Here is a 24,085-nt window from a genome sequence, read left to right on the forward strand (position 1 = left end):
AAATCGATGCGCAACGAAAACAAGGACGAAAAGGAAGCAGAGGAAGACAAGCGGGAACCGAGCCTTTTCCCGCGCACACGCGCGTAAACACAGCTTGGTCAGGGAACGCAGGCCAAACAGCGATGCACACAGCCGGTCTTTTGGGCTGAAACATCGATTTGTTCCTACACACATCGCCCCGGGGCAGCGCGGCAGGCAGGCAGGTCGCACCGGGCCTTTGCTCTTTTAGCGTGCCGCAGTACACGCCGCCGTCGGCCGGCGTCGTATTCGGCCGAGCTAAGCAGGCACCGCCGCCGCCGACGCGGAGGAGTGTTTCGTGCCCCCCTGTACAACCGTCCACAAATGCGTGCACCGATGCCCAAAGCGGAGCGCGCGCACAAAGGGGGAAATAGAAAAACGTTTCCAGCGGCAGCGAAAACGTAATCCTGCATCCCGACAAGCCGCTTCCGCAACCATGGTTTTCTTCCTTTATTTTCACCTCAGTAGTAAAACCAAACGTCTGACTCCCCAGGATAGACAGGTTCGCGGCGGCGCCGGCACTGAAGCATCCGAGACAAAAAGCTGGCAGCGACCGCCGACGCATAACAAAGACGACGCCTATAGTGAGCGCGTTCGGAGTGGCTGGCAGATTGTTAGCGCACCGATGCTCCCTCTCCCTCTTTCGATCTCTCTCGCCGACTGCTGGGTCTCCGTCTGCGCTGCACTCAACTAAGCATACCGATTCGGCGTACGACTAGCAGGAGCGCGCGCCGCCGCCGCCCGTTCACCCCTTCGGGCCCTCCGAGGTCGCCGCCGCCGCCGCTGGCAGCGGCACCAACAAGGGGTCCCTTTTACACGTACGCTCGCACAAACACAAGCCACAATCAGTTTAGGGACCTATTTATTCGCAGGCCCAATCAGGCCCGCGCGTTCGTTCGAGCTCGGCCTCCGTTCGTGAGCCGCCGCCGCCATTCTTGTTCGTGCCTCGGTTGCGCCCTTTGCTTTTGAAGCCGCGCTGCCTCATTCGGCGCTGCGGCTGCGGCAATAGTGTTTTGTTGCGCCGCTTCTTCTGCTGCTGCCGCCGCCAACTTCTTCCCCTCGCAGAGCGCGGAAGAGTAGCTCTTTCTACCTCCCGCGTTCCGCCACCGATAACCAGCAGGAGGCAAGTTTCGCGATCGAAATCCTCCTCGTTCCCGGACTCAAGCACCCCGCCGGCGATCTTGGCCCCCGTGTGTTAATTGGATTCGCGGAAAAGATCTTCGCTCCACACGTGGAGAGACTTTACAAAGGGATAGCGGTACACACGAGCGCGCGACCGCCAGCTTTCTCTTGGAACGGTGATTGTGTGCCACCGCCTGACGGTTTGGAGCGAGAAACAAAAGCAGTTGTTCCATGGTCCACCACTTTCGTATACGTCCAACCTCATCTCTCTTTTTCTTTTTTCGTATCTCTTGCTTTGCTTGCCAGAATAGACTCGTTTTAACCTGTCGAAGTTAGAGTCGTTGTTCGCAGGTAAATTCGGCTTCTTTTTGACATCGCCTTCTTTTTTTTTACTTTTTTTTTTGGTCACTTCAAAACGTAAGAACTTCTGGGGCGCACGCTTTCCTAAGAAAGCAACGAAGGCCCTCGTTAAGGGTTATCGTCACGAACGCTAGGTCGGTCTGAAGAGATCTTGAACATTTCAGCAGGAGCGAATGCTCGTCGTAATCTTAACGAGCCTGTTATAAAGGCTAATTAGATTCTTTCTCAGCTCACTGAAAATGAGCTCCACGTATGGCTCAAATTTGTACAGTGAAGTTTTGTTGGTTTTACGCGCTTCCGATTACGACACGTATTGCAATTTCTGCATACATTTTTTTTTTTTCATAATCCGAGAGTTTTTTCGTTTTCCGCAGGGGAGGAGGGAGAACTCTAATGCGCACTTTCCTTTTTCAATAAAGGGTGCGTTCAAATTTTCATACGCGTTACAAACTTAATTAATTCTACTGGAAATAAAAAACCAACCTGATTATTACCCCCTCCCCTCCCCTCCAAAAGAAGAAAGCTCTATACAAGGTAGCTAGCCACACAGCCATCGAACGGGTCGTTCGAAGATAGCCACGCTCGGAGATTTAACTTCGCGATTCATGGCCAATCCCCCACTGTGGTTATGTGCCATGGCCACACAGGACAACAACAACAACAGCAACAACAACAACGACCTCGCAAGGTGAGTCTATGATATCGCTGCCCTCCCGCCGAGTGTGGTTGCGGGAGCCTTTAAGAAGTGTGACATTTCTATGCATTATATGGAATTAAAAATTGAATTACGGGGTTTTACGCGCCAAAACCACTTTCTGATTATGAGGCACGCCGTAGTGGAGGACTCCGGAAATTTCGACCACCTGGGGTTCTTTAACGAGCGCCTAAATCTAGCACACGGGTGTTGTCGCATTTCGCCACCATCGAAATGCGGCCGCCGCGGCCGGGATTCGATCGCGCGACCTCGTGCTCAGCAGCCCAACACCATAGCCACTGAGCAACCACGGCGGGTCCATTATATGGAATTGAAGATGACTTTCTGTGGTCGGTAGACAGCGAAAAGGAGGTATATCGTCGGACTCCAATACCGAGCTAGCCGCTAAGATTCAGCTGTGTGCGTGTCTATGTGCCTTTGTATGTTCCATAATATCGTTTCAACACGGTACACGCGAGCACAGGTTACTTGATGTGCGCAGCAAAATCGGCACCAAGTTATACAATCTTTTTTTAATGTTTGGGCGGCAATATAAATGCCCGCAACAATTGGTGGCATGGTAGTTTAGTGTAAATACGGTATATATATATATATATATATATATATATATATATACAGGGTGTTCTTTTTTTTTTTTTTAGCTCCACCAAATTTTCACAATTACAGAAATATAAACCACGGTAACGTTATGTTTACCAATCAAGTGTACGGATTGGCAGCCTCTAGATACAGAGCAACTTCTGCAATTACTTGCGTAATTAGCGAAGTTGCGGTAATTAACTTTCTAATTATCAACAATAGGTGGCTACAGCAAACGATTACTTTGAAGCCCGTGCTCGACACTACCTATTCCAACGATTAAATTTTGAATAGAGGATTTCATGTGGGAGCTACGCGAACAATTAGTTCCCCTTGGCAGGCTCCTTGAAACAGAAATTGGCTGCAAAAAGAGCGTCTGCATCGTCGATGTCGACACCCCCCCCCCCATTCGTCACGTCTCCGAGTTCACCAGCGGTCCGGCCCGGCGAGCAGCTTGCGTTATCTCCTTGCTGTCTGCGGCGTTGGCCTAGCGCTTCAATGCCGGCGGGCTGCCAAATTTACTTCGTCATTGCCTTGGGCCCCTGAAACGGCATTTTGTCATACACCAAGATTCAAAAATATCTAAACGCCATTTAACTGGACAGAACGGAGGTAATGTTGTTTGCCGTTGTTGTTTGGAGATACTCAGATTATGTTTTGCACACCGCCTACGCGACGGCGACGACCTCACGTCATCCAAACGGGAGGCAGCAGCCCCGATCTTGAAGCACAGCTATGGGCTGTCCATCGGGCCCAGGGCGCAGCAGAGGCTCGGCCTGTCTGTACCGACGTGGGAGCGGCCTGCTACGTGCTGGCGCGCGTTCTGGAGGACCAGAATAAATTTTTACCATACCATACTGCACTACCTAACTACATAATTAGTTTTAATGAATTAATCAACTTCTCAAATATTCTAATTACATGAAAAGTGTCTCGAGCAGCCAGTTGCACGGCAATTTTGCATGTATTCGCGGGCTTCTTTCACCCTCGGGAAAAACATTTCCATGCAGCACGTATTGAGCAACAGAAAGCTGTATCGGGAATTTTTCACGTTGGTCTATACTTTTCTCATTGACACATCTTATGTGATTATAATATCTGAGAAGTTAATTAATATTAATTACGTAATCATGGTGAGGCGACCGTCCCGCTCGAAGCCTTCTCCTCTGCTGCCGGCGTTTTACTGTGATAGCATTTGTATGGACACTCCAGGCACATTTCTGCTGTCGCCGTGAGGCTTCGTATAAAGTCCAAGAGCGATCAAATCGACACAGTGCGCCGTATGCGGTATGTGCGAATGAAAACGCGATAGAGCAAGCCGGCGAGCGCGGCTCAATCTCGCGCACGCAAGGTAGGAAAGCGGGGAGGAAGCGCGCCGTCTTCCGTCGCGCGCAAGGCTCTGTGCGTGGGGACGGTAGGGTGGGACGCGCGTTCTACTCCGGGCGGCCCGGGCGGCCGCACGCGCTCACCCGGGCCGCTGTATCTTCAAAGCCATCTGCGACGGGGACAGAGGCCGCCGCGCGCTGTGTTTTCGCAGCTTAGTTCGCGTTGATACGACAAGCAGCACGAAGGTCAGTTTGCTCGCCGCCGCTGCCGTGCTTCCTCACTCCAGCGTTTTGACAGCGAGCTTCTGCGGTCATCGAGTGAGATGTGTTCATGTTCGAGACTGCGCGCGCGACACCATGCTTATTAATTTAGTATGCCTATGTTTACAAATTTAAGCGGCCGATAAAACTACTATCCCTACTTCGTATAGCTGTCTATTAATTTGCTATCACAACTGATGCTTCGCCTTTCGCAAAAAACTTATGCTTTTTTTTTCATCGTGCGAGCACTCGCGAGCATCCACGAAGATCTTTACGTGTCTGCTTGTGTGCTCGTGACACCATGCTTGTTAAATTATTTAAAATCAAAATTAAAAGCGTGTGTGTGTTTGTGTGCACACCGGAAAGAAAGTAAATGTATAGTAAAAACTCAACCGGTGCTGGTCCAGCTAATGCACTTTTCCCCCTATTATTAGGGTCCACCGGAATAAAGCGAAAATATGAATTAAAGGCCGACCACGCTCTCGCCAACAAAGCTGCAAGAAGATTTTAGCCAAATGAAAAAAATCTAAGAAATAAAAGGGTAGAGGCAACACAAAGGAACCTTCAAATGATGTGGACGAAAGGAGCCTCGCATTATAGGGAAAGGCGGGCTCAGAAAAACAAAAGTGCACATAAGTAAAAGCAATAGATTCAATCACCCCGCTCACGAGAACGCATGCAATAGCTTACCATAGCGTTTTCCTCTTTTTCAATCTGCCTACAATACATAGTGCCAATAAATACAAATAAAAAGGCGCTCACAATGTGCCACATCTCACACCAGACACAACGGGCGAATGTGACATTGTATATAGCTCAGAGCAATACAAAACATAAGGCTTTTCACATTCTTTCTTGCTGCTTATAAGTAATCTGCTGATTCATCACACCGAAGCGCGCATTGGACCAATTAATCATTGAATTCGTTCTTTCAATGGCTCATTACCAGCAGAAGGACTCTGAAGGGACATTGGCGCAAGTGCACAAGTCGCGTGCCTGTTCAGCATGCGTGCTTCTTTTTACAGATACTGTGTGTCAACCGCGTTCACGCTTGACGCCGCAGACAGGAACGAAAAAGGTTCAAGAGCATCGAGAAAGAAGCCACGCGTTGCAACGACAAGCCACATAAAACACGGAAGAGAAATAAAGCGATTAAACACGAAAAGCGAGCACGGAGCTTCTGTCAAATGTCACCGCGAAATCCGTGGAGGAACAACCGCAGCCGAGGTTGTTTCCCTTCCCTTTCCTCGCAGAGTTCCTGGGCTCCGGGCGAAACCCACGGATGTCATACCCCGATTTTGTCTCTTCTTTTTGTTCTCTGCCTTATATTGCTTGTCTCTGTTTGCTACTGCCGCTTGCGCGTACCCTCCCACACTTTTCAGCCTCTTCGACGGCGCTTCAGGGGCTTGTTATGAAATGGCGACGCGACAGGACAGACGCGCACATGACGCGGAATAAACTTCCCTGCAGTGACGGCCATCGACGACAGAATGCCGTTCGTTGTTTTTCGCTGGCAGCATCCAAAGCCACCGAAGGAGCCAAAATATCGCACATTGTGTTAAAAGCCGAAGGCCGTCTTTACAGGCACTTACTGAGAACCTCGGGACATTGTTAGCATTGTGAGATGTAGCTTGTAACTTTAAAATAAGGGAGGAGAGCAATATTTCGTGCGAACACACTACTTATGCGTGTGTATGATGATGATGATGATGATGATGATGATGATGATGATGAAAAAGCTTTATTGAAGAGTACGTGCCTCGTCGGCCTACTAGGGGTAATGCGGTTGGGGAAACAGGATATGTAGGCAGTGTCAGTCATCTAGAAATGCTGTCCCGCATGGCTACATCATGCGGAGGATGCGAAATAACGCAGCGAAGGCTTACACAGCGCTCGCACGATGCTGCCAGCCTCAGCCGAGGAAAGGATCCTATCTTCCAAGCTGGCCCCTTGCTCACGTTGCTTTAATCGGAGGGCTGCATACGTGTAAAAAAGCTGTCGAGATAACCTTCTCGATTTGTCTTTTCTTTTTTTCTTCCGACCATTTGCTCTTCGCGAGATTCACGTACATTCCTTTGCGCCGATGCACCGAGCAAAGCTCCGCAATACGCGGCTGCTGACATCTTCGACAGTGTGGACCCACTTGGGCATATTATGTTAGATGTTTCATTTCGTATAACGATGTAAAAGACGCCCTTGAACGCACGAGCCGTTTTTTGTAGATACCATATACTTGCACTGACATACTCATCCACGCAAACTAGTAAGGCCAGAGTCGCAAAACGTGACGCACAATTGAATGCACTGCAAATTCGTCTGCAAAGTTTCACCTACGTGCAACGCAGTATTCATAAGTGAACCAAAAATATGCCTAAGGGCCTTGCCACATAGATCAGCGCGTGTGCATTTCAACGAATGAGTATGGTGCAATGCATAGGTGCCGCTTGTTAAGCCTGTGCTCAGGCAGAGTTTCAGAGCGTGCAAGGGTTCTTGTTTTAGCGGCACTGCGATTAACGGGACGGTTTTCGTACGGAGCGCTTTCATAACGCGCTTAATCAAGGACAGGGTGACGTCCCGCACTAGCTATTATGCGCGCATTCAGCACTGGCTTCTTGAAACGAATACTATACTATACATGCGCAGATCTTAGACTGAATAGAGTGTTTGAAAAGGCTGGCTCATTCGTCGTGGCTTTTCATCCGTGGCTCTCTCGTTAATGCACTCGTATTCCATATAGAATAACTTGGGCATAAAGTGACTCTGCTTGCTTCGCCGCAACGATCGGACGCAGAAGACCTAGGTTTTTGCGAAAGAGTCTACAGCAGCGCGTAAAGAGGTATTCTGCGACTGAACATGCCTTCCTACCACGTAATACACGCAGGGTGAATATAGGCCGTCGCCGTTCTTACGCCAGAGCTTAATTTTATGGCTTTAATAAACAACATGGCCCGTATCCCCGTTACATAGAGATTTCAATATATTGATTCGTTCATGAAGAAGCCATGCTCTGTGCGGCCCATGCATGGAATGTTGCTGATTGCAAACATTGCCCTAGAATCTCGAAAGAATGCATATAAATTATATATTTCAACGCGCAGATCACTGCTTACGAAGCACAAGCTCAGTCACTCACTGTCTTATGTATGTGTTATTATGTGTTATTGGTAGCCCGTCTGTCTTTTAGAAGTTTCGCTGAAAAGCTGCTGTATTAAGTGCAGATGCAGAATGAAAGGAGAGAGAGAACAATGCATTTAATTTCCACAAATAACTGATAACACACAACGCTCACGCTATTGTCAAGAATTCAAGGGCCGAATTCAAAACACTAACCGTTATTTTATAAGCCCTGTCCGTAATTGAACGGGCGCACCCCTACGCTCCAAGACGTATTTCTATACAATATCCTAATGACCGGCGCGAGCGCTTGCATGCGCGTCGCTTCGGCGTATGTACTCCTTCGTGAATACCATCAAACGGGCCGAACACCCGGAACTTTCAGCTCGTAACAACTGTCTGTCAAGGGCCAGTCACCTTCGCTAATATTCAGTTCTCTTACGAGTACTTCTCGTACGGTTATATAGTGAAACATATGTCTATTAAAAGAGGGAGAAGAGGTCCGTCTCTCTTCTCAGTCTCTCTCTCTCTCTGCCTGTGCATCAATTTGCACCCCTGCTCCAATAACTACTTAATTAGCTATCGCGGTTTGTCGGCGCCGGTTTTCTTGCGAACCGTTATACCGTACGAACCGCGATGTTAATTGCCCAACCTGCGCAAGCTTAAATTCCAACTGCAGCTGCGAACGACGTACCGCGCGTAGCCGCGGGCCAAAGGATAAAAGGCCTGGCGGCGCGTATTCCTTCAAGCTTCTGCTCTTCGTCACGCCGCTCACTTCCGGGAGACAGAGAGAGAGAGAGACAGATAGAGAGAGAGAAAAGCAAACGCACACCAGTGACGCAGCACCCACCCACGCCTGCACTTGTGCTCCTTCGCGGTTGAGCAAGAACTGAACGGCAGCAAAGCCCCACTTGCTTCGCAAGCTGCCCTGTATGCCACTCCTTTTACTTTCCTCTTGGATGTCAAAAGGCTCCTCCACCTATTTTTCGCCAGTTCACAAACAGCTTTCTATATGCCAGGCGGAGGATCATCCGGCCGCGAAGTCGCCGCCTCCACGTGTTTACAATGCGGGCGCGCCCTAGGCCAACACGAGCACAGTGTCAAGAGTCGGCAACAGCCTTGGGGAGCCTCGTGGCCTGCAAGATTGGCTCGTACATTTTTCGCCTAGTGCGCGCGAGCCCGATACCTGCGCGCGTATGAGCGAGCGGGGTAAGGGGGATTTGTATACTGTTGAACAGACGCATGTGTGTGCACCTTGCTCCGGAAATATTTCCCGGACGTTGATAAGTAAACATTGCGTTTTATTTTTTTCCTTTTTCTGATTCGAAGGCCCCAAGGCGATGCCTGCTGCTAGTGGCGAAGCACTGGAGTCCCGCAGAGAGTCGTAAGCCATTTACGAAAGCAGGACGATGGCAGCACTACATAGTGAACCATAGATGATGTAACAGTTCCACCAGAGTGAAGGACTGAGTCTCCAACATCCATTGAGAGCGAAGTTTATTTACTTTCTACCTGATGAAAAACAAAAGTTCTCGTGTCTCAGTAAAACCATGAAAGATCACTGAAAGCTGGAGCCACCGTAAAAATATTCCTACACACTTGTGTGTGTAGGATCATTTCTCGTGTAAGGAATAATAAACTTTACACGCTTGTCAAAGTCAATGCGCGCGAATTACCTACTAATTTATTCGACGATATTGGATACGATGGCAGTTTTCGTCACTGGTGTCAGCTAATCAGTTGTCTCTGCACACAGTAATACGGCGCCATGCCCACTGCAGTTGACACAAAGCCGTTGTGAAGTGTCTGCGCCTTTACCGCCTTTATCGGAGACGGAATTGAATTTTCCTCGCCTACCGGCATTAAATTTCATTCGAGTTGAGGATTGGGCGAGTTGGTATTGCATTCTAGAACTGGTACAGCGCAACATACAAAGGAAGAAACAAGCCGAGCCGGCCAGATAAAGGGAGTCAGCGCTCTGTTCCTTTATCTGGCCAGCTCGGCTTGTTTCTTCCTTTGTATGTTGCGCTGTACCAGTTCTAAAATTTCATTCGTTCTGAAAAGCGGAGCACCACACAGTTTTCCGATCTGTTGAGACCGACAAACGTGTTTCAAGACGCATGAAGAGCAACTAGGATTTGGTCACGGCGAAGTAAGGCTTTGAGTTTGTATATTTCTCACACAACATATCATTTCATGAAGCAAGCTCTTCGCTGAAAAACGCAAGCGCGAAAGGAGCGCAACCGCTAATGAGCGGGACACAATACTTTGGTTTCCAAAACTCGCCACGGTCACAGCCTAAGCATTTACGTTATTTTCAGGGCGACTGGCCTGTGCGAACGCCATTGACTGCGCGGTGCGGTCGACGCCCCTCTCTTTCTCTCAGCTTTCTCTTCCCATCCTCCTTTCCCTCAGCGTATCGTAGCCAGCCAGACACCCTTCTATAGTTAAAATCCCTGTCCTCTCGATTTCTTCAATCATCTCTTATCCTGCATGGAATATTCGGGCACAGGAATGCCGAAGTGACTGCGCCTCTAGTAATCTTATTTCCAGCAGTCCGCGGGGGCCTTATTCATCGCTGTACTGACAGCATCGAAGCAAGCCGAACAAGTAGTTAAAGGGAGATCGTATGCTTATTGTCATTGACAAGCAACCCGACCTGAAGACGCTCCTCCTCTTTTCGCATGTGCCGCCAGGAACATTCGCGAGCTGGAAGCATCCGCGTCGCAACAGCCGCGTTAATTGGCTGCCGCAGCGATTGCGGCCGCAGTTAACGAAATTGTGCCACGTCACATGCTTCGTTAGCGCAAGCACCTTCCGGCGGATCGGCTGGTGGGCGAACGTCGACGCGTCAGCCGCCGCCGCTTGTCCAAAGTTGTCGTTTTCACAAATGCAAATACAAAGGCGTCTCGTCGGAGTGAATGACAGCACGACGATGGCTGCGCGACAGTGTGCGTTTGAGTGTCCCCTGCAAAACAAAGCGCCGCGCTGCGCCACAGGAGGTCGCCCTGACGCGTCCCGCGCCGGCTTCGGTTGTTTTTGTTTCTTGTTTTGCCGGCGCGCGACAATCGAAGGCAACCTAAAGTGACAGCGAAGACCAGCGTGGGGGACGAAAACAAATAATGACCGCGTGGAAAGAATGGTTCAGTCTTGCGCATGTACCTGAAAGGGGGTTAAAGGAAGACTCTTTCCCTCAACTGAGCGCACCATTGACGCTAAGCTGGCGGCAAAGAACGAAGACCGAAGTCGTCGAAGTAATCGAAGTGGATGGCGTTTCAAAGCACAATATTTGACGCAAAGACCTAGTGACACACCTGTGACAATCTTTCCAGGTAAATGAACTTACACAGTCCAGCAAGTCTTTCGACGCAATATCCCGCAGGGACAGGACACATAACTAACGCCAGCTAATATACCAAGCAACGTTTTCGTGATTTGTTTACTTATTTCAACATTGGCGACCTGAGTTTCACGACTGAGGCAGGTATGGGTTACAGCAAAACCTGAGAACTACAAATAAACGACGCATATAGAAGGAACAACGTTCTGAACAAAAACAAAACTAAATTTTTGCGCAATACATAAAGCGTCTTCGTACAACGGACAGTGCAAGTACAGGTAATGCGAACACAAATATAGGGGGATCTTTCTTTTTAGCAACACAAAATGAAAAAAAGGAAAAGATAGCCCATCGCAGATTGAAAAATTTGAACTCTTGAGATAAGCTACTCGATGAGGTGGCCATTACTTCTATGAAAAATGAAATGCTTAATTGAATAATTAGCATAATTACGCTAAGCATCATCTCAATTAATTATTTTACGGCACATATCTTAATTTACGAATAGTAGCTAGTGAGTTCGCAAGGCGTATCCCCTTGGAATAAATTCTCCTGGCTGCGACCATTCCCGGATATTAATTTTCAATGTGTCTCACAAAATGCATTGCTGCTCCAGTTACTTTTGAGCGTCAATACATAAACCAGTTTTCTTTAACAAGTAGAACGCCAATACATCTCACCGAACACACCGGAAATTACTGTATCTCGAAACTTTTGCAGTCCTGAGAATACGTTTTACGCGGATACGCTGTGCGAAATCACGGGCTCTAATTTGTAGATTGAAATATTGCTTGAGACCCGCCGCGGTGGCTTAGCGCCTATGTTGCGCTGCTAAGCACGAGGTCGTGGAATCGAATCCCGGCCGCGGCTGCCGCATATCGATGGGGGTGAAACACAAAAACGCCCGTGACCCGTGAATCGGGGGCCACGTTCAAGATCCCCTGGTGGTTAAAATTAATGCGGAGTCCCCCACTACGGCGTACCTCATAATCAAATCGTGGTTTTGGCGCGTAAACATCACAACTGAAAAATATTACCATAAAGTAATTAAGTAAATTAGCGTTATTATGTTACTTAAATTAATCATTTGGCTTCTCGTAAAGGTAACAGCCGCCTCATCGAGTAATTTAGATCAAGGGTTGGAAATGTGATATATGCCACAGGAAATTTTTTAAATTTGGTGCAGCCAAAGAAAGAAAGAAAAACACCCTATATGCATAGCTCACTGGGTGGAGCAATTTTCTTAATTTGACGCAATAGTTCTGCGGAAACCCGCAAGGTTGGAAGAAGTAACTTAATTTCTCATTTACTTAATTACCCCTCATTTAATTATCTTAATAAAATATACATAAATCGGGGTCACGTGAAGAAATTGACGCAAATGTAACAATTACCATTTTAGTGGCGGCGAAAGCGCTGACATCGAGCCATCAAAACACGGTCTATAAACTTTACGTTCAAGTTCTCCTGCCAACAGCTGTCACTGCCGCTGTCTTAATGTAGACATGCCTATTTCTTAACCTATTACTCGCCTACTCAGAAGTGCCAGACAGTATTTAAGGAGACTTGAATGTCACATTCGCAGCCCAAGCATAGAACAATGTAATACACCTACAAACTGTATAGTCAGCGCCGACATCGGGGACAAATGCAACTACGCGCCAGTGCGGCGGCCGCGCTATACGGTGTTAAGTACGCGGCCATCCTCCCGAGACGAACGCTTTTGTTCGCGATACGCGAGCCCTTCTCCGTTCCATTCCAATAAATTCACAACGCTCGCATCACGCGTACCCAACGGGGTAGGAGGGGTACATCTCGCTTTTTACGGCCCATAAAAAAATCGGGCGCGTCGTGTACGTATATCGCACTGCCGGCCTATATGCAAAAGGTTACTCTCTTTATGGCGGCGTATCAACCATGCCGCGCCTTGACCCACAAGCGGGCAGGCACGACGCCTTGGGGCGCCGAAATGTGGCCGCCGATGCACCCAGCACGTCTTCATTCCCCGACGGGGCCGCTCCGCGAGCGTGCCGCGATGGTTCTACTAAGCGATTTCGACGTGCTTCCTACGTGTCTTTATTTCTATCTTTGTTTTCTGGGAAGCACTCGAAAACGCGTTTCGCGTATTTACCGCAGTATACACGCGCCACGAAGACGTATGATGCTCGTTATAAGAACGGAGAGCCGAGAAACTTACCGAGGAAGTGACGTGAATATTAAAATTACTTGAATTCGTATCAGATTCTTTTTTTTTTTACGTTACCTCGAGAGAAAAAAAAATAAAGCACAGTGCTTCTGCTATGCTTGATTGAATTCGTTACACCTACAATAAGTAAATACCGTGCAAGGAATGCGCACTGCGACTGCGAATGCGCATGCGACTTCAACGCAGTTGAATGTAATTGCTGTGATGCCGCCTATAGAGCAACACTTCGCACGGGAACGAAATGTGAACTCGGAGACGCTAGACGGATTTTATAACTTCTTCTTTAGCACAGTTATCTCTTTCGGCGTGTTCTTAGAGTACGGACACGCATCTCTCTACACCGATCGCTTCATCGAAATTGTGCTTTTCTTGCTATAGCTACGGAAAACGATGACGAGGCGGCGGTGGGGTTTTGGTGATGACTCTTAATTCCCTTACCATAGCATGGATACATGACTAGTTCCCTGGTTGCAGTATCCCTTGCTTCCTGAACCCATTAGTGCGGATGTCCACGCTATTCATGCCGGTTCCTCAATGGCATTCGGTATGTCCGCGCCACTTGTGTATGACGTATTATTTCTTTACTTCAGTACCAGAGCTACCTCGTTAGTTATGTATACTGGAGCGGTAGAATACAATGATTGTACAGCCTTTCTTGAAAATAAACCTGTACCGCCATTGCATTCTACCGGTGCTAGCATATAAAGCGGGAACTTGGAGGTTCAGAAAGAAGCCGGAGAATGTGTTAACGAGCACGGAATGAGCGATATAACGAAAAGCGATAGGCGTAACTTTGACAGTAAGACAGCGATGTGGAGTGAAGAGCAAACGGGGGTAGCTGATATGCCAGTTTAAATTACGAGAATAAATAACGTTTGGCATGCCGCGTAATGCGTAGACAAGATTATCTATTGCTTGTCTATTAGAGTTGCATAAATGGGTGCCATGAGAAGGGAAGTGCGGTAAAGGATGGCAGAGAATCAGCCGGTGTGATTAGGTTAGGAAATTCGCAGGCACAAGATGGGATCAGCTGGCGCAAGACAGGGGTAAGTAAAGATCCCCAGGAGAAGCCTTTATCTTACAGTCGACAGAACCATAATTATCACGATGATACTGGAGTGAATCCGACGGTGGCGATCTTATGAAGCTTCATTCTAACTGGTTGCCACTAGGCGAGTGCTTTTATTGTTTGCTGTGCTTGTTGAAATGGCCTGCAGATTATAGAAGCTCTCGCACTAGTGAAAATGCATTTCGTATTGTAGATTCCACGACGGCGACTTCTCTCGTCAATTTTTTTCCCCCTTTGATTCTCCGCTAAGTAAAATGTAAGGAACTATAACAAATACAGTGCCGTACTCAGTGCAATTACAGAGTATTTCTATCTTTATATTTATTCGGAATCGATGCACCATTCAGACGTTATTGTAATGCAAATGCTGACTGACACGTTACGCCACCAAGGTGCCTGCTGCCAACGATACAGTTGTCGCGCACTTCTCAAAATTGTACGCAGTCCTTGCAACCGTGGCTTTTACATCCATGTGAATGCATTGTTACCTTTCGCAGCAATTGTGCAGCCCACAGCGCGAATGCGCCAGAGCTTTGCTCGTTTTCCCACAACGCTGGGCACAGAAGAAAAAGAAACAGCCGTTGAACCAACGGGCTTGTTTCCTCATCTCTTCCACGCATTGCATTGCATACAGGAGCTGACAGTCTACGTCGTTTCACAACCTGTTCCGAAGGCATCCATTCATAACGCGCTACTCTGTTAACCCTACATCCGGTGGCTCCGCGTGGCAACTTGTTTCGCCCGCGAGGGACTTCACGCGATGCCTGGCGACAGTAGAGCCCACTGTAAGGCTGCACATAGCCTCCCGAAGCTGTTTACGCCCAACCGGATCGTTACACAAAAGAGAATATTAATAAACCCAGACAGGCATTCTAGATAACAAGGACGTTCAGCACAGCCGTCGCGTTTTCGCGCAAGCGTATTCCTGCAGAGCGGCAGACGACGCTGTCGCCTGACGAGACTCATCGGGAGGTGTCGCAAAGCGACTTGTCGGAGACAGCGGACGAACGCGGCGGCGTAGTGCCAACAAAAAACGCTGGAACGGCGCCGTCGCGAGCTCGCCTACGCGGCTGCGCCTTACATTGCACGATCTCGGCGCCACTCCGCTCATGGTCACGAACGAGATGAAAAACACCTACCGTCACAACGCGCAAGCCCCGTGCGTTGGTTACGAGAACCGCTGTGCACGAGACGCGATTTTATATTTCTTCCGAGACAAGCGCCAAAAGGAACAAGGCGGCCGTACAGTTGTTCCGCCCACCAGTTATTCAAACGCTTGGCACTTTCTTCGGCGGTGTCACCCCGCGTTATCCTGCGGTAGCTGTACATAGGCCGTGCAGCAAACGCAAATACATATTATGTTTGGCTGAAGGCACGTCGTACGGGCATATGACAGTCAGCAGGGAACTTCGCGCAACCAAAAAGCTGGGTTGCTTAGCATGAAAAACGAATTCCTGCTTAAAAGTATTGCTTATTTTTGCTGTCACATCGCGCACGCACATACATACGCGCATGCGCGGTTAATGATCTTGCGCCAAAATGTGACGCATTAGTTTCAAAGCAGGCCGCGTTCGAACTGCTCTCTGCCCAGATGAGGACCGAAGCCAAGGTGACCAAACCTTTTGGTACCATATGAAAGTAAATTTGAAGGTATGTGGGACAAGAATACGACGGTGCTTGATGCAATGTAGCCCTTGACGCAAATACATGTACAAATAGTTTTGGAACGCATATAGGCGCAAGAAAAATACAATATGCTACCACTGATGCGAGTCAGCAGTGTAGCGAATTGATACTGCCCCAATCTTTTCCAATAGCAGGATACAGATTAAGTCAGCAGTTAGATATCGATTAATAGACAGGTAAGGAAGGAAACCGAAATTTCATGCGTGGCCTTAAATGTCTTTTTAACAAACTAAAATGACATCTTCTAAACAGATGGAATTTCACACTCTGTTTGAAGTCGGAGGCGATCTCACCGCTGGCAACCAGATGTTTGTAGTCGGAGGCGATCTCACCGCTGCCAACCAGATGTTTGGATCCGACTGCTGGTACGATCTGTTGGGAACTCGGCGCTGACGCCCGTGGTTGTACCTGGGTCGCAAGCCCCAAGGGTAGCGTTGGCCTGGCGGCCTGGGGTACAACTGGAAGCATCCGAAGGTCCCGGCAAAGCATGAGTCGACTGGTAACAACGAAACAACTTGTTTATTTTAACATCGCAAAGAGTTGGTGGTCAGGTTTGACCGTAGTAGAGAGACGGGAGAGCACTTCACTCAACAGAAGAAATCGGAGCCCTCCCTTTGGCGTCCGGGGGCAGCTGTTTTTATACTCTCGCAGTTGAGGGCAAGAAGGAACCCCTCAAAAGACGAGCACGTGAATGTACAATGGGCTAATGGTGACGCACACTGTCGTAGCGATGCCGTAGCACCATGTCGAGCACGATCTCGTAGCACCCTGTCGTGGCGCTGCCGGTCGGACACAATGACTGTAATGAGAGGATGGTCCCTGCTTTGGCATCGCCTGTTTCGGGCACAATGACTGGAACGAGATCCCTGCTTTGGCATCGCCTGTTTCGGGCCCAATAACTGGAATGAGATCCCTGCTTTGGCATCGCCTGTTTCGGGCACAATGACTGGAATGCGAGGATGATCCCTAGGCGGTCGCATCGCCGCAGTCGCGCCTGGAAACACCTGGCGATGAGTGTTGCGGCGACGACGATCGGGCCAAAATGTCTGCCGCCCCGCCGCAGTCGCGCCGGCAAAACCACGTGTCGCAGGCGAAACGCAACAACTCCCAGACTTGAATAGAGGGCACATTTAGATCCATATTTAGAGCCAAACGACGTTGATTCTGAGAGTCAGCTCAGTCGAGGCACGAGCGCGCCTGTACGTCCACTGAAGGAATAGCAAGAGCCTCCGAACGCGATTCGTAAATGTGCGCTGCCGGAGTTCCTAGCGTATAGACTCATCTTTCCTGCAGACGCTAAATACGCACTAACGCAAGTGTTACTCGTAAAAGGCTCATAGTTACCGTATCGCAAAGCAGACTCAGAGCAGATCTTCAGTGCAGTTCACGAGAATAGGTTTTCCTGTGCATAATTGTGCTTTTTTTCTTCCTTTTTTGCAGACAGCGCCCAATATGGCTATAGAAATCAATAAACAGGTCCGAGATAATGTAACGATTCAATTACATTGTTATTCCTTTCCCGCACTTTATCAGTGGTCCAAATGGCCTTTCACCCACATTATCATCGGCCGATCTATAAGCGAACGGTGGATGACAAGAAAGACACAGAATCGAGGAACCCTTATATTATACCGGCCCAGGAGACACTAAGAGAAGCACGAGAAACGTTTCTCTACTTTGCAAATCTCCTGGAAAAGGCTGGGAAAGAACAGTGCCCTGACAATATGCTTAAGTGCAAGCACGCGTGCTTATTGATCTTCTTCGAAAAGGAATTTCCTTGAAATATTTACAATATGAGGTTATTCATAACATCTATTAGCAAAGACACAAAGTACAACCAATTATGTCTGAACAGGCCGCGGAAGCCTACGATTAACGCATTGTAACAAATATCGTAACATCCAGCGACTACACCCATGTCATTTGTGTAACAGAGTTGTTTGTACGTACCATTAACTTTGACCATCCGGGGTTCTTTATTGCACAGCAAAATCTCGGTAAGTATGACGTCTTCGCACGCAGCACTCCAATTAAAATGTAGCCAACATTCCCGGCCAACGAGCCCCCAAGCTCGACGGCAGAACGCTATGTGAACTAAGCCGCCATACCCTGTGAAACTCGTACGTGTGTTCCAATACTCGCCACTGACGGCTAAATAGGCAGTTAAGCCGTAAGAGGCAAACTTATGTTCCGTTCCAATTTTCACGAAACCAGTAACGAGGGCACGTACACAACAGAGCGTGGTCATGCTTTCACTTGCACCTAAACTAAGCCACGTTGTTTCTTTCTTGGGTTTACACGGGCAAAGCGTTAAAATTTAGCGTTAATATTTGCTTCTCTAAGCTATCTGCGTCAACGCTAGACGGTGTGAAGTCGCAGAGACGTGTTGAAGAATTACAGGGAGCAGTCGAGATAAGTAAGATACGTTTAGAATATTGGTGGAAAAGAAGCAGGGAAGAGACTGATAGAATCGGAGTCGTTAAAATCACAACTGTGATTGTGATATAGAGATAGAGGTTTTAATGGAGAAAGAAAAGATCAAGAAGAGATAGGCAAAATGCTGGACCGCAATAAACGTAGTGAAACCTGATTAGCTCAAGGAGGCTAGGTCCCTATCGCCTCCCCGTTTCAAAGGGGATGCCAACAAATATCACCACCATCACCACCATGTTTTTTTTTTTTTTTGCGTTCCATTACTTGGGTTTGAAGCTGTCTTCTGAGCAGTCAAAATAAATTGCCTTAATTGCCTGACCAGAGAGAAAGAAAGAAGAGAGAAAGGTAGGGAGTCTAAACCAAGGACCAGAATCAGAACACGCCCCATAAGTCAAAAGCAGTGCGCGCATGCTCATAAGAGGCGCACAATGTTCTCGTCGCATAGGTGCTTACCTTGGCTTCATCTTTAGTCGTAAGCGTCGCCTCGAAAATCAGCAGGGTTATGTAGCCGCCTCATCTGCAAAGTAGAGCAACAAAGTTAGACAGCCGTTACGCAGCAGGAAAGTCGCTCTTTTATAACTCATACTGTATGCAACAACTGCCGCATAAGTTTGCTGACAAGTGGGTGATCATTGTAGCGCGTATGCATAAACGAAAAGTTCGGGGGAATATCAAACATTTATAATATTCACATTACAGCATAGAAGCAATCTGAATTCGTGTTACGCATAGCTTTAATCTCGCTACATCCGTCTCCCTTCGCCCTCTCACCTCCCCACCCGCTGCAGTGACTTGGCGGCTATGGCGTTGCGCTGCTTAGCACGAGGTCGCGGGATCAAATCCCGGCCGCGGCGGCCGCTTTTATAAGTACTATTCTTGGGTTTTAAGCGCCAAAACCACGATTTGATCATGAGGCACACCGCAGTGAGGGACGTCGGATTAATTTTGACCACCTGGTTTTCATTAACGTGCACCCAGTGCACGGTAGCCGCATGCGTCATTGCATTTCACCCCAATCGACATGCGGCTGCCGCGGCCGGGATTCGACCCCGCGCCCTCGGACTTAGTAGCGCTACGCCATAGCCACTACGCTACTACGGCGGTTGGCGGCCGCAATTTCGACGGAGGCGAAATGCAAAAACTACCGTGTTCCTTGCACTGCGGGCACGTTGAAGATGCCCTGGTGGTCGAAATTAATCCGGACTCCCCACTACGGCGTTGCCTGATAATCAAAACTTGGTTTTGGCACTTTGGCACTAGAAACCTAAGAATTCCCTGCCCCGTCCCCCCTAAAAACGATGTCGTTGCACTCCTAGAAATTCCTACGGCGAAAGACTATCTTCTTAACTTTGGAAGCTAAGAAAATGCCAGTCGACCACAGCGACTATCTGATACATTTAAATCGCCCGCATTAAAGTTCTTGTATGCCTGCGCTCTCTGGTAGATAAATAAATCGCGCAAATAAGACGTGTCATGTTCCTTTGAAACTTGATTATACGAGCTGATCCCATTTACGTGCCTTCTTTCTTTTTTTAGCAAATATGTAAATGGAATAAATCGCTGTTGCGGCAGAAAATTACATATGAGCACGTGAAAGCACGTGCCCAAAAAGAAAAAAAAAAACAATGAATACAGAAACTAGTTTCAGCGACCCACCTTCCACAGGCAGCATCACGGATGCATCAGCTCAGTTTCTCCTTGCATTGCGTTTATAAACGACTAACAAGATTATCAAACGCCTTGGGACGCTCTATATTAAAAAAAAAAAGAATAGAAAAAAAAATCCGCGCGGTCTCCCCAAGATGCTATCGAAGTAATCGAGCATATAAACCACCAGTCGCCTGTCATTTCTCCTAAACTTTGCCTTTTCAGTCATTTTTCTTTATTATTATTTTCTTCATCGGGTGCCGAAACCTCGTCGGCAGAAAACCGTGACGCCACTAATGGTGCGTGTTGGAGCGGATGATGCAAAAAAACTCTAAAGTGACAGAGAGCACGTTTTCGCTCACCCCGGCTTCTGATAAAGACGGACATGGCACACGAATAGAAATAGAATTTAAAAAAAAAGAAGTATATAACGAAACAACATAATGAGAATAGCAAGACGAAATTAATGCCTCTAAGTGACGGCAAGCAGGGCGGGCGGTTTTTCCTGTGCGAGAATATGATGATGGCTCCCTTAGGATGACAAAAAGAAAAGAAAGAAAAAATCTGGAGAACAAGGAGAAACGCGCAAAAGAAAAAGCAGAAAGGTCGGCCTATACTTCGGTTAATGAGCGACGATGTGCGTCAAAGTCTGCAGAAGAAGCAATAAACGGGCCATTAAGGCAGTAACCCTGCGCAGTGCCAACATTAAGTGGAAATTTGAATGACGCTTCCGAAACAACAAGCTTGCGAAATGTGGGGCAGCGGGCAACTCAAGACAAGGGGAAAAAAGTCGAACAAGATAACTAAACAGCTCTTTAACACCAAATGCTTGTCTTAAGGTTCTGGCGATTTTCTGCTCTCCTTTCTTTTTCTCTCCCTCTCTACGTTACGTTGCCAAGCTGATGGTTAATCACGTGCGTTCCTTCGCACAATAACACCGGATTACTGGCGGATCCGCCAGTGTGGGCACGCGCTCATAGGCTTTCAGGGCAGTAAGTATGCTGGTACAGCAACAACTGCTACTATACGAACTACTGCCAGTCACTATATACTACTGCTAGCACAACAACAAGGCGTACGACGCGCTGCGACAAAAAAAAAAAGAAAAGAAAAGCTGTGACAATCTTTTGAACCGTTTTGTGGTTCGACGGAAGGTATTTCGACCACTAATTTTCTTCGCGTCGAGGTCTCAATGGCCATGAGCACAGGCCCCTCCAGAAGCGCTGCTCATTTGTGGCGAAGCAGTTCGTAACTAAGTCGCGCGTATCTAAACACGGACGTGAGCTGTAGTGATTAATGACAAACACTGCATGTCTTCGGCATTCGCGTAATAAAGCTTAACGAGGAAAGGACGATCGCCGAAAAATAAATGTACGTAAGACAATGAGCGCACATATAGCCAGGAAGAAAAGGAACGAACGAAAAGGAGAGGATTCTTCAAGGTTCGAGTATAATGGCACTCCCTATAGACTTGTAACGATACTGAAGCAACTTGCTAACGACCGACTTCGAGAAGGACATTAGCACTTCGGCAACCGCCTAAGTGCGAGATGCAAATGACTCGACGACGAGAGCAGCGGCTATTTTCCCAAACAGACATTCGCATAATGTTGGAAAGCTTTCTCCGTTACGGCTCTCTCTCAAACCCTCGCACGCAAAGTGATGGCGCCGCTAATAAAGATCTCGGTTAAACACGATAGTGACGCGCGCCAAACGAAAAATACATTCAAGAACCGCGAACTGCCCTGGGAAAGGGGAGTGAAAGAGGGGAGTGTGCCAGCCCAGCAATGATTCGAGTGGAGAGCCAGGCTGTACCGTGAGTGCCCCTTGCGGCGGAGACGCCGACTACTATTGCGCCTGTGGCCATCCCAGCGCTGGCACGTTCTTTCGAGAGCGGCATTTCCTCTAGTTGTCCTCTAACGTGGACGTAACCTGCAGCATGGCTGTTCATATACAGTGAGCAACGGCTGAAGCGCGTAAGAGTAGAGGCTCTCATACCAAGTGCACAGTCCGAACACATCTTTGACATTTCCGGCTCTTGGCGACTTGCAATTTCCCTTTGTCGACGCCACTCTCCTGCACTTAGTCCTGGCAAGCGCACAGCTGTGAATTCGACAAAGCGAAGCAAGTGAACCGTACACCGAAAACACAGTGGGCGTACTACGTCGGATAATAAGTGCGCTTCCACCACACAGCTGTAACAGCGATAGCACTGCCGTATCTACGGCTACCTTCGGCGACGGTTTGTGCCTGTTCACGAAATGCATGCAAGGCGCCAGCATTTTTACAGCTGCACTACCACAGGCGCCTGCTGGCGCAAGCAAACCGAGTTGAACGAAAACAGGTGCACGAGACTGCTGCACACAATTGCCGTGTAGTCTGAAAATAGCAGGCGCCTGTGCAGAGGCGCCATTTCTTTTCCACAACACTGCCTGACGCAGCATTGTTAAAACTGTAGTGTGTGAACTTTGAAAGTGTCGTTTGAGCAGTCCAAGTGCCAAGTCACTAGGGAAAGCTCATAATAATTGCAATAAGGTGCAAGCTTGGGCAAGTAGGTATTTTTATATTATGACGACAGCGCAAAGTTGACGGCGACACACAGAAGAAAAGCACACAGGTTTGCGATCAAGAATACACCGTCATTTATAATCTCTCTCTCTCTCTCTCTCTCTCTCTCTCTCTCTCTCTCTCTCTCTCTCTCTCTCTATTTTCCTACCTTCCCATCCCCCATTTTCCAGTGTAGAGTATTCCTCTTCATTTATCTTCGTTTACATGGCCGAAGCCAGCAGAAGCAAATACAATTGAAAATTATTTTAGCAAAAGAAGAGAAAAATCCAACACGTGGCGTTTAGAGTTACAGTAACGTTCGGACAAATCCGCGGCACATAGTGAGCAGTTTGCTTTTAGAACCCTATCAGAACAAACGGCAACTGATTCGCACCGGGGCATCACCTCCCGGCATTGCATCTTCATTATCAAGTGTCAACAAAAGGAGAAGGCACACTAAACCTGGTCGTCGCATCATCAAACGCTGTTTTCAAGAAAAAGAAAGACTGGGGTCACGGAAACCGCCTTTTGTATACGGCAAGCATCAAGAAGAGCTAGCGTCGACGCCATTTTCAAGCCAACTCAGAAAGCTATACGAGATAGAAGCTTTGAGAGTCGACCGCGTTACCCATACAAGGGGCTAGGCGTCACACGATGGACCGAGCAACTTTTCACTCGAGAGAAATTGCGAGAAACTCGCTAACCACGAGGAGCGTAACGCCGGCCGCGATCGCCGGCGGTGTTGGCTTCGAACTTAGAACCGGAGGCTTTTAGCGAGCGAGCGATCGAGCGCACGCGGCGTTTTCTCGGTGTTCCGGCGCTCGTTAACTTCCCGTGATTTAGGGAAGGAGAAAAGTAAAAGGAGGGACGCGAGGGGGTGGGGGTGGGGGAGGGAGCAATCTCTTTACGCTCGCCGCGGTGTCAGCGCGCGCGCTTGGCGTCTCCCGGGCTCGACGGAAAGTTTCGATCCGTCAAGCGCGCTCCCTGCCACACCCCCTGCACTGCTACCGCTCCTGCTGCGCTCTTGCTGCTGCTCCAGTTCGTTAACGCGCAACCCCTCCGGAGCTTAACGGGCCGCACAGCCACCGTAGCCTCGCAGCGGCTGCGAGCGCGCAGTTGGGTGCAACGCAGCCGACCACTGCCTCGGGGACAGGAAAAAGAACTCCGACGCTCTTGACCAAAGCGCAAAGGTGCTGCGGGCGATAAGAGCCCGTCTTCGAGGGCCCCCTCTCGAGGCTCGCAAACGCGATAAACGGTCTTTATCACGCGGTTATTAAGCTGATTAACTAATAATCAGCCTTAATTACGGCCATGTAATGATGTATGCGGGGGAGAAGCGTTTAGAAGTTGGCAGAACCAAATACGCGGGGCGAAAAGTAAAACGAAGCAGACAAGAAGACAGGTACCGAACTTGCTCGTATGTAAGCAGCCACGTCCACATTTAACCACTTCTTGTAATGTATAGATAACGTATATAGGTTGCTCGGTCCCGCGCCCGCGCCATAACATCGCTATTTGACGGTTTCTTTTGCTGGCGGTTGGCTGTGCAAAGCATCGATCAAAAATTGCGTTGCAGGGTACGTCTCAATTGCCTCGTAGCACGGCATAGCGCCGGGAAGGACGCATGCGATGCTGCGTTCGTACACACACACACACACACACA

General features: G+C 48.5%; 1 protein-coding gene across 4 annotated transcripts in view; it reads right to left on the reverse strand.

Annotated features, from left to right (window-relative positions):
- Nucleotides 1–24,085, reverse strand: part of LOC142572018 (uncharacterized) — a 273,133-nt gene that overhangs the window by 60,418 nt on the left and 188,630 nt on the right. For all 4 annotated transcript variants that reach the window (XM_075680809.1, XM_075680808.1, XM_075680810.1 and 1 more), the window contains one exon: nt 18,682–18,745. The gene's annotated coding sequence lies outside the window, so the exon portion shown is untranslated. The remainder of the gene's footprint in view (nt 1–18,681; nt 18,746–24,085) is intronic.

This window comes from Dermacentor variabilis, chromosome 2 (assembly GCF_050947875.1).
Source record: "Dermacentor variabilis isolate Ectoservices chromosome 2, ASM5094787v1, whole genome shotgun sequence".
In the NCBI taxonomy this organism is placed as follows: Eukaryota; Metazoa; Arthropoda; class Arachnida; order Ixodida; family Ixodidae; genus Dermacentor; species Dermacentor variabilis.